Genomic DNA, 17,023 nt, shown 5'->3' with positions numbered 1-17,023 from the left:
TTTCTCCGCAGTTTAGTTTTGTACATTTCATCAGTGCTAATTATGTACTTCTCCTGGTTTATGTTTTTATGGAAATTTGATTTACAGTTCTATTTTTGTGTATTGTTTTTTATAGGGATTCTGTATATGGATACCCGTTCTATGTACGATTCTATGTATGGATACTCCACTATGGTATAATGCTATTGGTTCTGTTTATGGGTTTTGTGCAGCGATTTTTCCAAGAGGTACCTTTATTGGTCTGTGGATTTTTGTGTAGTGGTTTTTACAGGATTTGGCGTATAGGTGCCTGTATAGGTGTACATGCTTTTGTTTACTGGTTTTTACAAGGCATAGACCTACGGAATATCCATTTTTTTTAATGGAAATTTGGCCAATGGATATGCATACAAAGTTTTGATTTTTGGCTATGGGTTTTTACTGGGATTTTGTTTATAGTGCCTGCAGTTCTACAGAGATTTGGCCTACTCGTAACCGTACAGTCGTACGGGTTTCCGTTTACAGGTTTTTTACGGGTATTTTGCCTACAGGTACCTATACAGCCGTGCAGGTTTCTTTCTATGGGTTTTTACGGGTATTCGGCCTATGGGTACCCGTACAAACGTACAGGTTTCTTTTTATGGGTTTTTACGGATATTTGGCCTACGGGTACCCGTACAAACGTACGGGTTTCTTTCTATGGGTTTTTACGGGGATTTGGCCTACGGGTACCCGTACAACCATACGTGTTTCTTTCTATGGGTTTTTACGGGGATTTGGCCTACGGGTACCCGTACAACCGTACGGGTTTCTTTCTATGGGTTTTTACGGGGATTTGGCCTACGGGTACCCGTACAGTTGTACGGTTTTTACGAGGATGTTTGTGGTTTTTACGAGGATTTGGCCTACGGGTACCCACAGAGCTGTACGGTTACCCGTAGGCCAATTCCCCGTAAAAAAATTTTATGGGTTTCTACGGGGCATTTTTAGCAGGGGGAACATTCTGAAAATCTGAAAACTTTTTCTGAGGTAGTTGTGATAACACGTAGGTACCATATTTTGCTTGTTTTGTGTTTGGTATCTCTATCTTTATGAACTGATTTAATGAAAATAAATTAATCGAAATTATGGTATTTAATGGAAATTAATTTACGCTATTTAATGGAAATAAAATGGCTGATGATAAATCGTTTCTACCATCTGGTAGGCCGCCCAAATTGGATAGTTGTCAATGACTCTTAATGCCGTACTGGAAGGCCTGAGCTCGAATCCGAGAGAAGGTATGGATGTTTGTAAATGTATAGTGTCTGTGCCTCATGGGGGCTCTCAAAAATGCGGTAGCCGAAAGGTGGTTAGTGGTAGGTTGTTGGTAGGTGGAGAAGGGTGGGAAACACTCGAACCTGTCTCACGAAGGATGCTGTCTTTCAAAATTGAAGGCAGAACCGAGCTAAGTTGTATTTTCAACTCTGTGGTGCCAACAACAGATGCATGCGACTGTGCATTTCATTGGCTTGTTCTGATTTCAGTCAAGCGAGATTAGTCGCAACAGCAACAACAAACACCAATTGACAGGTAGTTTACAAAGTCAAAAAAAGTACCAATTCTAGAACATTTGATATTAAAATTTATGCATGATAAATGCTGTCGTATTCCAGAATTCGTTTACGTTTGATGTGGCGGCATTTCACGTAATATATATTTATGAAAGTTCATAAATAATATATATTTATGAACAATAATTTGTATTTGACTTACTTTATGCAGCGTAAGATGTTTATATAAAGTAATTCAAATTAATTATAACGTGTAATATCGCAGCAACGCGATTAAAAATTTAATTTATCAACTTTATTTACTTGCTTATTTTGTATAAATATATTGCTGCAATAAATCATAACCCAGTTTGTAATTTAAAACTGTAAACTACTGTTTTTCTACATAAAAAATTAGTCATATAACGTCAGAAATGTTGCATTTTAAAAATAAAATTTAAGTTCTCTGACGTGTTTGAAGGCACAAAATATCAGTCGAAGTTTCAAATATATATTATCGACTGCTGCACCAAATATTTCTTGTCAGTTTATGTATTGCTTTAGACAGATTCTTGCAGATTTATTTTTCCCAATCTACTTATTTCGATAAAAGATTTCCTATAAACGTTTTATTTATATTCCGCTGGACATATCTGTTTATCTCACGATTTATGACTTAAGAAACACATTTCAATTCATTTACTTGGTGTTTATATCCATAAATACGTATTTATTCCCTACACACGAAATACAATGTAATGCTTGTTTTATAACTAGCTATACATCAAGTGGAATATTTGAGGTGCTTCCTTTTTTTTATTCCTTTCCTTTTCATGCCCTTCGTCTTATTTTAAAAACAATAAATCTAAACGAAATTCGCATAAATAAATTTGCTTAACAGAAAGGTAATAAAATTGTACGCCAAATCAATCTGGAGAAGAAACGGAGTAGGTTTTAAAAACTAGGCAGATTGTTTTGGGATGGTCTATTTGATTGTGGTAAAGCACACCAAAGCTATCAGCCTAAGGGGAGGGAGGCTTTCGTGGACGACTTGATAAGGAAAACTGGGTCGTATACACGTTACATATGCGGAAAGCCATGAAAATGCCCATGCTGTCGGCCTGTTCGCCGGGATTTGAGCCCCGGATCGAACTACCAGCGTTCAGCGACTTTACCGCTCAGCCGCGGGTGGGCCAAAAGTAAGCAGAAGTAAAGCAAAATTAGATTGGCTCATTTTTTCGAACTACGAGTTCGTTGATGTTTTTTCAAATAATTACTCCACATGAACAGGACATAAAATTGTAGTGAGCTGCACTGCGTGTGCACTTTCAGGAGTGCTACGTGTACTATCAGGGATACTATGGGGCAGTGTTGCATAATGGGGGGCACTGCATAGTTAGTATTGTAATGTATTGAAATTGCATAATTAGTATTGTAATGTATGAGTGGTAATGTATGAATTGTATAAATCAGTATCGTAATATATAGTGCACTGTTGCAAAATTAGTGTTTAAATGTATTATAATTGAACATTAGTATCGTAATGTTGTAAAAGTAGCATGTTACAAAAGCCCCTGTATGGCCATGTACTTATATTTTTCTCAGATATCAACAAACACTGGGACCCGGGCAGTTGAACTTCAAGCGAACCCATCGGCGGCTCTGGATAATGGCGGACGTGGTGCTGTACTGATTAACTATTAAGGTAAAGGGACAGTGCCCACGTCCTCCGTCACTTATCACTTATCACATGAACAGGAAAAAAGTGACAATTTATTATAAAAAATTGATGACACACAGCAAAATAAATAGCTGTCATGAAAAAACGCAGCTGTTAAAGCAATGTTTTCTTAGCTGACGAGCAATTTCATAAATCTCCTAAACCATCCGCAGAGTAAACTCCAAATCGCAATTCTCTCAGCTAACTCTTACAGTTGATTAACAAAACATGTGAGCAGAAACTCTGTTATTAAAGCTGTTATTGCCACCCTAAAGCTGTTATTGTAAAAGCAACAAATAAACAAATAACTGAATAAAGCTATACCCCCCAAAAATAACGCAATGAAATTAAATTAAATATTTGCAAAATTTAGAACAGTATGTTTTGTATGAAACTTTCTCTGCTTCAGGGGCGACTGGACATAGACTCTTGTCCATCAAGCGACGAAGTCACACCTTCAAGCTCCGGGTGATCACCCTATCCTGTACGCAACATGTCTAGGCTGTACAGAGCTTTTGATGAACATAGCATAAACTACAGTAATAGAAGATTGTTGAAAAGGTAGATTGTAGCAATTTAGGCATACTGATGTTATGAACAAAGTTCAGTGATCAGATGAAAGTCTACCGATGATAATGAAGGTGAGATTTAACTGCAAATAGTTGCTGTGTAGGTAAATTCAATTCGGCATTCCAAGAGTTAGTACTTGCAGAGCTGACGTAACCAGCAGCGGTGGCGCTAGTACATTTATGGTAGAGGGAGGCAGGTAATCTAATGAGGAATGCGTTGAGGAGAAGAGAAGCACTATTGGCAGGCATATCAGGTCTTCAAAACTACAACATTCTTTGCAAATGTAGGAGGCGCAGTAACTATATTTATAGAAAATTTAGCGACAGAGCAGAAGGAACATGAACATTTCGAGGAAAACAGTAATGGAATACAAAAAAATTTAAGATGCTAAAGGGTGAAACGCTGAGACGTACAATTCGATCAACCCATAGTTTTCAAAACTCTAACGTCTTAGGTTTTTCACATTTCATTTCTGTTTACCTCGACCCAGGTTCGCTTCGTCCACTGATTTTCCCATAACTATGGTTGTTGATTCTCGCATTTTTACAAAAGTATTTTGTTTCTGAGGAGAAGCGACGTGTGACTATAGTGGCTTTAGAAATCGATACATTTTTATATAAAATCTGCGCTGTCTTTTCGGATAATTTTAAACTCAGAATCAGCGCGTCGGATAACCAATCATTTCAAATTTTCTAGGAAAACTTTTGCATTATTTTATTCGGTAAATGTAAACACGTATTTCAAAAAGGAAATAAGTGATTTTAGCAATAAAAATCGTATTTGTTTAGGAAATAATTTCAAATACTAATCTTCATTCATCGATTGTGTCAAATGAATTTCGCGTTCCATGAAAAGTTTTCCGAAAGTTTCTTTTACTACCAAAAACGGAAGCACTGCAACTTCCAGTAAATTATGCAGGGTGATGCATTTTAATTTCCCATTTTCAGTGTCGAGACATTACTTACCATGTCACGAGTATTGTCCTACATAACATTCGCAATCTCATGACCAATCTCTGTTTCTTTTTTTGTTGTCGAGTCCGTATTTCGTGGAATAATGACTACCAGAGACTCAAAGAGATTGGACTTCTACTTCCGCTCCAGTTTTGAGGAACTGAGAAAGAGTATCCCCCGGGTGGGGCTTTGAGTGGCTCCCAACCCTCTTCCCTATCCCTACCTAATTTCTAGGTACGCCATTCAATATTATACAGTATTACTCAAAAAAGCTCATTAGTTATAGAAATGCATAGTAACCTTCACGAAAAATATGAAACATAAATAAAAAAATCTGATGTGTACACCATATGACTTCCTTGTACGGAATATTAAATTATACGCGTTTCTTCTGCCTTTTATTTAAATTTATTGAATTAAATCTACTTCGTCCAAAGCGCATAAACCACCATAGAATAAATGCATTCTTTAAAATTCACTATATTTGTTTACCATAGAAACACTCTGGCGTTAGGTTCACTTAACAGCGTTACATCTCATTCATTTTATAACTCAGAATGCACAAAAATTATATCATCTGAAGAATTATCAAATCGTTGTCACATGTTCTATTAAAATACTGTAATAAATCTCAAACGATGTATAAAAGAAATTAAACAAATGCAAAACAAACAGTTTCTCACTGACGATACAGCGCCGCTTATCTAATGCGCATGCGCTACTAGTAAACATTCTACTCGGTCTGATACAGACTGGTGACAATATTTCCTGATAATACGAAACGCTTTATATCCTCGAATTTCATTAGACGTATATTTCTCATTCAATTAATTCAGTTTTCAACATCGAGGCAAGGCAAAAAATATATAAAAACTCAAAATATCTTGTTTAAAATTTGAATGATATAGAAAAACATAAAACACCAAGTACAGTTAAAACAATTTTAAAAAACCTTTTACAATTAAAATTTTTGCTCAAAAACAAGCAATTCGGCCAGCAGGCAATGCACAAAACTAAAAGTTTCTGCTAAGTTTCAAATGTAAACAAATATAGCTGCAGTGGTAAGAAAAGTTAGGCTTAAACACACATAAACAACTTTTAAATTGTTCATAATTCTACAGCTATCGCATGCAGACTAACTAAAGGCATAAAAACCTTAACCGGAGGATAAGAACAATAGAATTCAATCATTTTTAAAGCGAAAAGTGCACACTTATAAGAATAAAAAAAAAAACGTATAAGAATAATAAAAAAACTCAGCTTACTGAGCCGAGTAACAGAGGGGTATATATATATATACCCCTCTGTTTTTATTTTATTTTTTTTTATTATTACATATATATATATATATGTAATAATAAAAAAAATTCCATAGTCAAGAATACACTTAAAATTCTAACTGTATGTTCTTTTCTTTTTTAAAGGCGACGTTCTCTTATTTGAAAGTACGTGGAATTAAATTCACAGCCCCGTAGTCAAGTTGTTTTCCCGCCTTTTCTACACGTACAGTTATAGAATGTTCTGGAAATATTTAAAGCTAACTGGATTGGCTGACGTCATTTCTTGGAAGCTCCGCCTTTTCAGACGCTATAAAAAGACTCGCAAAAGAATATCGGAGCTTTTCTTTAATGCAACGATGTAGTAAACTTCATACAAAAAGTTATTAGTAATTATTTTTATTTACTCCGGATATCTGATTTTGTAACTGCTATTTCTCCTGAATAATAATAAATGGATCCTGTTCTAATAAACTTATCGTCTGATACTGAGAGCTTCGACTACATCTGTGATTCTTCACCAATTTGTTTTCGGACAAAAGTTGGTACATCATATATATATATATATGCACATTTTTTAATTATTTTAATTTTGAATTTGCTTTTTTACGTATTTACATGTTTGCTAAAATATATATATACTTTTGATTTTGCCGATAGAAACCAAAAAGGAGATGCGTAACTACATATTACAGCAGTCCTATATATAAAATTTAAACCTTCTGAGGCTATTCGCTTTTGAGTTATGTGAGATACATACATACGTACGTACAGACGCTACGAAAAAAAAATCTCTTCTGAACCCATTTTAAATCAGTTCGTTTGAAGAAAAGATTACTTTATTCTGTCCTTACGTACAGATATCACATCATCAAATTGTATTCGATAGAGGTCAAAATAGATGTTTTCGTTGAAATATGCTACGCGGAATTTTTAGCGATTACAATACTTTCTTTATTTCATACAACGAAGTAAAAAAGAGTTATTTTCTAATATTTTTTTATAGACAGTTAAGAAAGTATACAGAAAATAGTGAATTAAACTTATATTTTGTGACTATACAAATTTAATTAGATCATACAACTTTAGTACAGTTAAAGTATTTAATATCTTAAGCATTTTTAAAACTCAGTTTATTAAATTAGCTAAACTTAATTTGTACATAACATAATTAATTGAATAAAACAATCAAGCAAATAAACAAGTCTAAAGAATCGGTAAAAATTCATGAATTATAAAATTTTATCTTTTCTAAAATGCAAACAAATGAATAGTTAAGATTTTCTAAAAAATTCTCTTTTTCGAATATAAAAAATATTTATATTTGCTTGTTTTCATTTTTTTCTAAATTTACGTAACAAAAGCTTATATCATATGTCAAATATTACAAAATATTCAAGCGAATGTAATAAAAAATAACAGAAGTTTGAAGAATTCTTAGAACAATCTGAATTATTTTCATCCAATCTTAATACATATCTTCTATTTCTTTGGAATATTTAAAACTAATATTCGTGTTCTATAATTCCTATTTTCTTATTTTAAATGATTATAAAGCTGTTTCGACAATTTAAATGAAAAGATATTTGTTTTCAAGTAGCTAGTCCTGGATAACTGATTTAGGTAACCCCTCATTAGTAAATCTATATTTGCATTTTGCTACTATAAAGCATGAGAAATATTTGGAGCCTAAAAGTGTATGTAATAAATGCATCATTTTCATTTCATAAAAGTTTAATTAAAATTATTTCCGAACTCACTTCTAGGTCTTAGTTAATAAGAATTCCTAAAGATTATCAACTGCACTTTAAACAGAAATTTAGCAGAAGTTCAACAGTTTTTCTACAGAAAAGGAAACTCATATAAAAATAGGATTTTTCATCATTCATTGGATATTTAATTTATTATGTAATTTTTTCTTATTATTCGAACACAATTCATTTTATGTGAATATACTTAACAGCAGCTGTTCAGCTTTCAAAGTTTAGTCGTCAGTATGAGAGCCACAATTAATCCATACAGTCCAAGCACTTCTGCAAAGATGAGAATGAGAATCATTCCGACGAATAATCTTTGTTGTTGGGCAGTTCCTCTTACCCCAGCGTCACCTACAATGCCTATGGCAAAACCAGCTCCCATGCCACTGATACCGACGCTGAGGCCTGCACCGAAATCAAGGAATCCTCTGTAGAGTTTATAGCCATCCTTGGGAGAGCTTATGCCATTTGATATCAGGACAGCTACTACGAGGCCGTAAATAGCAATAATACCAGCCATAACTACTGGTATTATGGATTTCATGATTAGCTCGGGTCGCCTGACAGCCATTGCTGAAATCCCTATTCCAGATTTCGCTGTTCCATATGCTGCTCCAAGAGCACTAAAGCTCATGGCCATTGTAGCTCCCATTACTCCGAAGAAAACGCCATACTGTGGTGCCTCTTCGTTAACACTCATATTTAAATTTCTTTTATAGGAAAATTTATCAAGTTAGCTTTACCTTTCAGTATACTCTGAAATGTAGTATTTATTTCAGTGACTCTTGTATTTCATAAACGTTTTCCTCATTGCAGAAAACTATAAATAATAAAATTTATAGAACAACAAAAGAGTCAAAATTAATGCCACAGAACAATAAACAAATGCTGTTATTTATATGCTGTCATATAATTAAGAATTAGTTTATGTTTTATACTTGCATATAATTTTAAGTATTTACAGGGTAAGTAAAACTTTCATTCATTGCAGCTACATTTGTTATTGTTTAAAATGTTAAAATAGCGTAAGAAGTAATAAATTTTGTGAAAAAAATAAATCAACGTGAATGTTGTTTTCTTTGGCTGAAATAAATGCTCATTTTAACACTGTATTATAAGTTTGTTCATTTAGTAGTTAAAATAAATGGCAACAAGCGTGAATTGGTCATTAATAAACTGTAATGCAAAGGGTTATGAATTACAATGAAAGTATGTTATATATTTCACAAAGCTGATTAAGAACTAAGAAACTAATCTAGATAATAATGATCTTGTTTGATCCTACTTAGGGACTGTAAATTTATTAACTTTTTCACTTAGCGCTAATTCATTAAAATTGATAATCAAAACCGGTGTACCGGTATTTTTAATTTCCAAAGAAAATTCTGAAAATTTAAGAGTAATTAATATAAAACTAGATGTTTTATTCAAAACTTCTCAGGCAGTATATAAAAAGGTCTGAGGTAAATTATATTCTGAAACGAAAATATAGATTTATGTAAGAAATATGAAATTTAAAATAGCGCCTAGAAATGGAACTGAGTCTAGAAAATTTTCAGAATCAATACCATACGTTATTTGTCTTATTTCTGTTTCTGTTTTCATATAAGCATTCAGCGATTCTACGATTTTCTTCGTAACTGTAGTTTTATTAAAAATATTAAAAATGTCCAAATTCTAAGTTTCAGTTTCTGTGTTTATAATAAAAAATCGTTGCAGAATATCAAACTATCTTTCTTTTATGTTATACTTAAAAGAACTATTAACTTCATAGTTCAAAACTGAGTTTTAAATTTTTATTTCATCAAGCAGGAATTTTAACGTCTAGCGCTGTGTGAAAATAAACGATTTAGAGTCACGTGTTTCAGTTTTATCGATTGTAGTGCTAGTATTGAATTAAAAAAATACCAAAGTTCATTTTAAAACATACATCAAAGAAAACTCACTTCAGTGAGTTTGAAAATATGCATAAAAAATTTTAGGAATATCAAAATAATGCCATACAATAGCCAAATATTGCCAGTTTGGAGAAAAAAATTAAAGCCAAGGCCCATCAATTAGATTTTTGCCCAAATATCAAAGCTATCTTTATAGGGTTCTGCTTTGTCTAGGAGTTTAACTCAATGTCCTTCAGATCTTACTAGACTTACAAGACATGACTTATGCTACATAATATTCAAGGGTATCTAAAATAACATAAGATCAAGGTCAAATGTAAGTAATATAGTCTGACACTGCACACAAAACAGTCTATGTAAGCTCAAAGTCTTGTATATCTCTATGTAAGCTCTAAGTCTTGTATGTCTCTATGTAAGCTCTGAGTCTTGTATGCTCTAAGTCTATGGTTTCATAGTTATGTAAGCTATGAAACAAAGGACGGCGCGCTTTTAACATTGTCCAGGACTGTTATTCCTTCAAATTGCCTTGGGAAACAGTACTTAAGTCCTGAGTAGGAACAGGGAGCTAACTCAAGCTATGTTCGTGTCAGCGTGGAAGAGACAATACAAATAAGGATTAACCCATTAGCCGCTGGTGTTGCGTTGACGCAACGGTCAAAAGAAATGCGTATATAAATATAACCATCAAAGATATTTTATACCAGCAGATGATTTTGTGTAGGGAATATTATGAAGTTTATTTCTGTAAAAAATATTTGCCTTCAACAATCCTTTTGTTTATAATAATTAATCTCATACTTTAAGCAAAATTTAAGCAACATTTTCGACCGGGTATTTTTGCTGAAAATATTTAACGAAAGAATCGCCGTCTTTATGAGTGATCTATTTTTAGTCAAGGTCACCGTTTATCAGAACATTACATCAGTCAGATGTTTATACTTCTGTTGGGAGGGAAGGGAAAACAGGTGTTGCGCTGACGCAACGTCAGCAGGAAACGAGTAGTCAATTTCCTTTTTCACTCATTCCTTTCGATGTTCTGGTTCATGTTCTGGTTGTTTAAAAATGCCCAGAACGAGGTATCTTACATTATAAGAAGCCCTTCAAAGATTTTTTGGATGAAGAAACAGATGATTATAATGTTAATAATGACCAGAATGAAACTGATATTGTTGTTGTTCCCCCAGAAATTGCAGAAGCTAGTGACGAAAAGAAAGGAATGGCAATAATGATAATGATATTTTACCAAATGATACTGCTGGGAAAGTTAAAATTCACGTAAGAAGTAAGTTTCAGCCTTATAAAAGCAGTTATAGTCATACTAAAAAGTTTAAAATCAGAAGACTGAAATCTTGAAGTGGATAAAAAAGGAACTTTTAGTTATGTCTGAGGAAGAACATGAAGAAAGAGATAGAAGAGAAATTATAAAAGACAAAATACAAGGTAAAACTAGTACACAGATTTTCGATTTTCTTTTTGGTTTAGAGAATTACTCTTTCTCGTTGAACAAACAAATATATACGCTCATCAAAAAAAAAAAAAAAAAAAAAAAAAAAAAAACACCCAAAATTTATTGCATCTGAAGCCTATATGAGAAGATTTATCGGAATATTATTGCTTACATTGTTTACAGGATATCATTCTTTACCTCAAGAAAAAATGTATTGGTCTTTTGATAAGGACATTTTTGTTCCTGTTGTACGAGAATCGATATCACGTTTGCAGTACAGGAATATGAAACAGAATTTGCATTTGACAATAGTCAAATTGACAATACTGATAAATTATATGAGGTGAGACCGCATCTAAACTTGCTAAATATCACCACTTTTTACTACTGGAAATATAAAGTGTCTTTTAGATTTCAGGCGCGAGAATGAATTATTCCTTTTGCAAACTCCTATTGAGAGTGTAGAATTAGCCAGAAATACTAGAACAGCAACAGGAAGAACTAGTAAATTCAGCATTCAAAAACCATTGCATGGAGATGGTAGACATTTTATCGTAAAGTCCGTTGATAACAAAAGACTTTATTGTAAAGAGTACCATAGCCACACTGTTTATAGATGCAAAGTATGTAATGTAGCTTTACATCATGATTGTAATCAAGCTTTTCATGCTTGAATCTTTCAAATGAAATAATCTGTATTTGTCAAAGAAATACAATGCATATTTTAATATTAAATTAATTAGAAGTAAAGTGATTTGTAGATTTATAAAACGTTATACAGCTAAAAAGTAATCCGGCGCTCCACTTAAAAGAAACATCACACGAGTACAATCCTATTCACTAAACATCCGTAGTCTTATTCAGCTGACGTTGCGCGAGCGCAACACTCGCTTTTTCCACAGGTAAGAGTAATTTTTTTAATTTTTAATATAAATTTATGTTATAAATGCTTAATTTAATATTTGTTATTATTTTCATGAGAAAAGAAACATTCCTTGTAGTTTTGGCGGGTAATGTGTTAACTTTACCCTTTATTTCTCACAGCCTACAGCAGCTCCCACACTTCGGAATACACAGACAAGCACTTTTGGTCTAAAATGTAGAAAATAAGAAATAAACTTGTAAGGATTATGTTAATTTTATTAACAGTTAAATTTTGAGTTCCTTTCCTGTATTCTTAACTTCAACTTCCGACCAGAACGTAGTTTTAGAATCACGTCTGAATACATTATGAGGAAGAGCGGTATTTAACCGCGAAGTTCATCTGTCTTAGAGAGAGAGATACCAGGTATTCTGGCTGCACGCGTCCGCCTTTATAGGCTACTCTCTCGTAAGCTATTATTACACTCGGCCGTACTTTAGGTTCTTGAGGGCCCAAGGGGCCAACTCGGTTAGAATCTTCATAGCTTCGGCTATATGCCTTTTGTTTAGATTAGTTTAGTATTATTCTTAGTGTCCTAAGTTCAAAGCCAAAGTGTCGGCTTTATTGTAAGCTCCAAGACGGAGTTTGTTAAACTTTAGTTGGAATAATAAAGGTCTAGTTTACCCTTATATCTTGTTGTTTCCTGTCACACGAACTCAAGCGATTATTCGCTTATCAGTTCTTAAGGGGCCTCATACACCTTAAAACCCATAATGTTCGAATAGGTGTCTGTTGCAAGAATTGGGATAACTTATTTATTTTAAAAGCAATTACTACCAACATTTTACAGCTGACTACATAATATAGCTGCTTTCTGAAATAATCATCAGAAAGTTTGTGTTGCCACAAATACTTTTATAATTTAATCCGCTTTGTGACAACATTTTTCGTCATATTTCCAACTTGCGCGCACAGTTTAAAACATTCTGTTTCATAATTTAATTCCATATTTAATATATAGCTTTTATAACATTTGGAAACTACTGTGAACCTAAAATTCTAAAAGTTTCCTGTTAAATTTTTATTTTATTTTGAGTTGAGTTTATAAAATGTATTTTATTAACAAAATTTTTAATTTTTTCGTCCATAAAATTTTTGAAAATTAAAATATTCATCAGATTGTTGGTTCAGTTAGAAAATAGTGCCCACATAAAGAATTCCATTCAATTTCAAGTATGTACCATTAGCCATTTTTAAAATATCATGCGCGCAAGGTGGAAAGATGGCGAAATATTTTGTCACAAAGAGGATTAAATTGCAAAAATATTTGTGGCAACACAAACTTTCTGGTTACTATTTTCCAAAGCAGCTATATTATGTAGTCAGCTGTAAAACGTTGGAAGTAATTGCTTTTAAAATAAATAAATTATCTCAATTCTTGCAACAGTCACATATTCGAAGATCATAAGGTATTTAAGATGTATGAGTCCCCTTAAGATTCTTCAGGTTCAACTGTACCTTAGCATTTACAAAGTGAGGACCTCTATAAATTAACTTAACTAACCAACTACACTAAATAAGAACTAAATATTAAATAAACTACACTAAATAAGAACTAAACATTAAATAAACTACACTAAATAAGAATTAACATTAAATAAACCACACTAAATAAGAACTAAACACTAAATAAGAACCAACATTCCGAGATCCACAGTGTCAAGAGTGTGCCGAGAGTATCTAATTTCAGGCATAACATCCCACCATGGACAGCGCAGTGGCCGACCACCTGCACTTAACGATCGAGACCAGCGACGTCTGCGTAGAGTTCTCAATTTTCACAGACAAGCAACACTGCGTCAAATAACCGCAGAAATCAATGTGGGACGTACGAGTGACGTGTCCGATAGGACAGTGCGGCGAAATTTGTCTTCTTTGGGCTTGTTTGGTTGTTTCCTTGGGTTGTTTTAAAGAGAGCAGAAGACTGACTCGAGTACTTTGCAGAGACTATTAACGCGAAGATTGGCCTTTTGACACTACGTACGTAGTGAGCGAAATGCAAATACTACAATACATCTTAGTATATCAGCAGAAACTAAGCTCTGGCCTTTAAGGAAGACATGAACTTACTGAAAAGCACGTGCGTGGCAAGACACACACGTGCGTGGCACGTGTGTGTCTTGCCACACACTCACTTGCCACACACATTCTCTTTTTTCTTGGCTAACAGCCACTTCTTAAATACCTTTACAGTTTGCAACTCATTAACATAAGATTTCTAAGTTGCCAGAAGCTCTCTCTTTAAAACATTCAAACTCTCAACTTAAATACTCTGCAAATAATTCGCATTCTGGTGCGAATTCATTGCAGAGTGTTTAAGCAGAGAATACGGAAAGAAAAATTATAATAAAGATCCAAATCCAAAATAACTGGTTTATTAACATAAAATCCTACATCTTTACAATTCACCTTCAAAAAAAAAATGCGCAAATCTAATAATTGTCCACAACTTTGACGAACTAAAAGTAGACAGTTAAATTATTCCGCACAGTGCACTAAACAAATAATAAAATTTATATATAACATTATAAAAATACTTGAAACCCATATTATACACTGAAGTGATAAAAGTCATGGGATAGCAATATGCAAATATATAGATGGCAGTAGTATCGAGTAGAAAATGTATAAATGCGAAGTGCTTTGGCAGGGCTTTCATTCGTGTTCAAGTTATTCATGTGAAGAGGCTTTGACGTGATTATGGCCGCACGACGAGAATTAACAGACTTTGAACGCGGAATGGTAGTTGGAGCTAGACGCATGGGGCATTCCATTTCGGATATCGTTAGGGTCATAATAGTCATAATACAGGGAAGACCCAATCCTCCTAGTCCCACTGGACCATATGACCATAAAGGGTCGACCCCCTCAAGACCACAAAAGGAAAGAAGAGAGAAAAAGAAGCTAATTAACTAAAAATAATTGGAGGTTAATTAACGAACTAAAAATAAGGAAGAGACATACAAACAACGAAGCACAGCACGAAACATTCAAAATCCAAAAACAATTAAAAACCCCACGGGCAAACAGAGTGGCGGAAACTCTCAAGAAACATTCATTCACATGAATTTTCGGAACAGGCACAGGCGGTGCAAAGCCATCGAGGAATTCCCAATTTAAATAACCTGTAGAAGGTCAAACTTAATTCCCCACAATATTACTTTAATAGCATATTATTTGTATAATCATAATTCTATTTAAACTATTAATTTAATTCAAAAATTTACTTTAATAGTCCTACCACTATCTGAATTCAAATGTATTAATTATCTTTAATAATCATAGAAAAGAAGCTCCAAGACTGCCAAAAACCAAAAACCAAACCAAAACCAAAACTGGAAAAACCCAAGATTGCCCTGCATCATATTAAAACCCCAGCAATTACTCCATCAAGAACAGAATATAAGAAAAATTTTAAAACTTTAAAATTTCAGAACATTTTAAAATCAAAAACTACAATTTAAAATTTAAGAAAAAATATAAAAATTCCATAAAATTTAAAAATCAAGTTCCTGAAACTCAAAACCACCATTGATTTCGATAATTTAAATCTGGTAATCCATCAGGATTCTCAACATCTGAAAAGGCCACATCCATGCAACAATCGACCGCATCCCCCCGAAACACCACATGCACAAAACATCCACAATGCACCAAATAAAACAATACACAAAAAAATTTCAAAATTTTCGTAGTAAACCTATAAATACTCATAACTCAGAATATAATACATATAATCAAAAGATAAATATACACAATACTAAACAAATATTCCAAATTCAACTCTATTAGAATTAATCAAATTCATTGCACATTTAGAATATGTTTTTAAGATTTCCAAGTTCCATGACTTATTTCCCAAACATTTCTTTCTCAAATTTTCCAGTAAAGAACAATGATTCAAGAAGTGATCTGCGTTACCAACTTGATGGCAATGACCACACAAGTCTGAATTTTGTAAATTAAATCTCGAGAGGTACGCGGGAAATCTTCCATGCCCAGTTAAAAACTGGTTTAAATCAATATTACTAATTGGTCGCATACCATTTTGAATTTTAATAGACTTCAAAAGACCCACGCACCTCTCTGATTCATTCCATCTAGTATTCCAAATATCATCATAAAAATTTTTCATGTTTCTAATTGCATAACTTCTCGAACCAGAAATTTCTATATATTCACAATCATCATTAGTGGTCGCCTCTTTAGCCAGCACGTCGGCCCTTTCATTTCCAACAAAGCCAACATGGGCTTTTATCCAGTGTAAATGAATGCACATATTCTGCATCAAAAATTTCAATAGACATTTAATATCAAATATTAATAAATTAGTAGGACGGGCCGAGGTCAAGGATTGAAGCAAAGACATACAATCAGTATATATATGAATAGAATTAACACAAGTCAAATTTTTCTTAACCCATTGAAGGGCTTTAAGTAAAGCACAGCATTCCGATTGAAATACAGAATTATAATTATTAAGCTTATATTTTTTATATTCAATTTCAGTTCCATAATGATAAATCACAAATGCTGCACCCAATTTATCATCTTGCCTGGACCCGTCAGTATAAATATCCAATTCTCCAATTATTGGGAGTTTACAATCAAATTCAAAAACACATAAATCAGAAGGATGTACCAAAATATTAATTCTTTCAAACATGTGCCTTGTAATCAAAATATCTTTATACAATTTAAAATCAAGTCTACCAGTTCTGAACAAAAATTTTTCAAAATATAATTTATATAAAATTGAAAGAGGCGGCGTGCCGGCCAGAACGCAGAGCACCTCAGTTGAAACAGTACGGAAACATCTTGTAATCATTAAGCACCAGCTCCTCTGTATCGCATCGAGTTTGTTCCTCAACCTGACCAAATCCCCGGCTCTGGATCCCCAGGCACCAATTCCATAGAAAACTCTAGGGATAATTACATTATTCAAAATATCTTTAAGAATGCATGATT

The 17,023-nt window shown here is 33.3% G+C and overlaps 1 pseudogene; it reads right to left on the bottom strand.

The window, feature by feature from the left end:
- Positions 1-7,473: 7,473 nt before the first annotated feature.
- On the bottom strand, positions 7,474-8,582 carry LOC118195766 (V-type proton ATPase 16 kDa proteolipid subunit c pseudogene; annotated as a pseudogene).
- Between the last annotated feature and the right edge of the window lie 8,441 nt (positions 8,583-17,023).

Source organism: Stegodyphus dumicola, chromosome 5, assembly GCF_044657685.1.
Source record: "Stegodyphus dumicola isolate Sdum_Otavi_A_Nest chromosome 5, ASM4465768v1".
In the NCBI taxonomy this organism is placed as follows: domain Eukaryota; kingdom Metazoa; phylum Arthropoda; class Arachnida; order Araneae; family Eresidae; genus Stegodyphus; species Stegodyphus dumicola.
The sequence above is the reverse complement of the archived record's forward strand: the minus strand, read 5'-3'. Positions and strand labels throughout refer to the sequence as shown.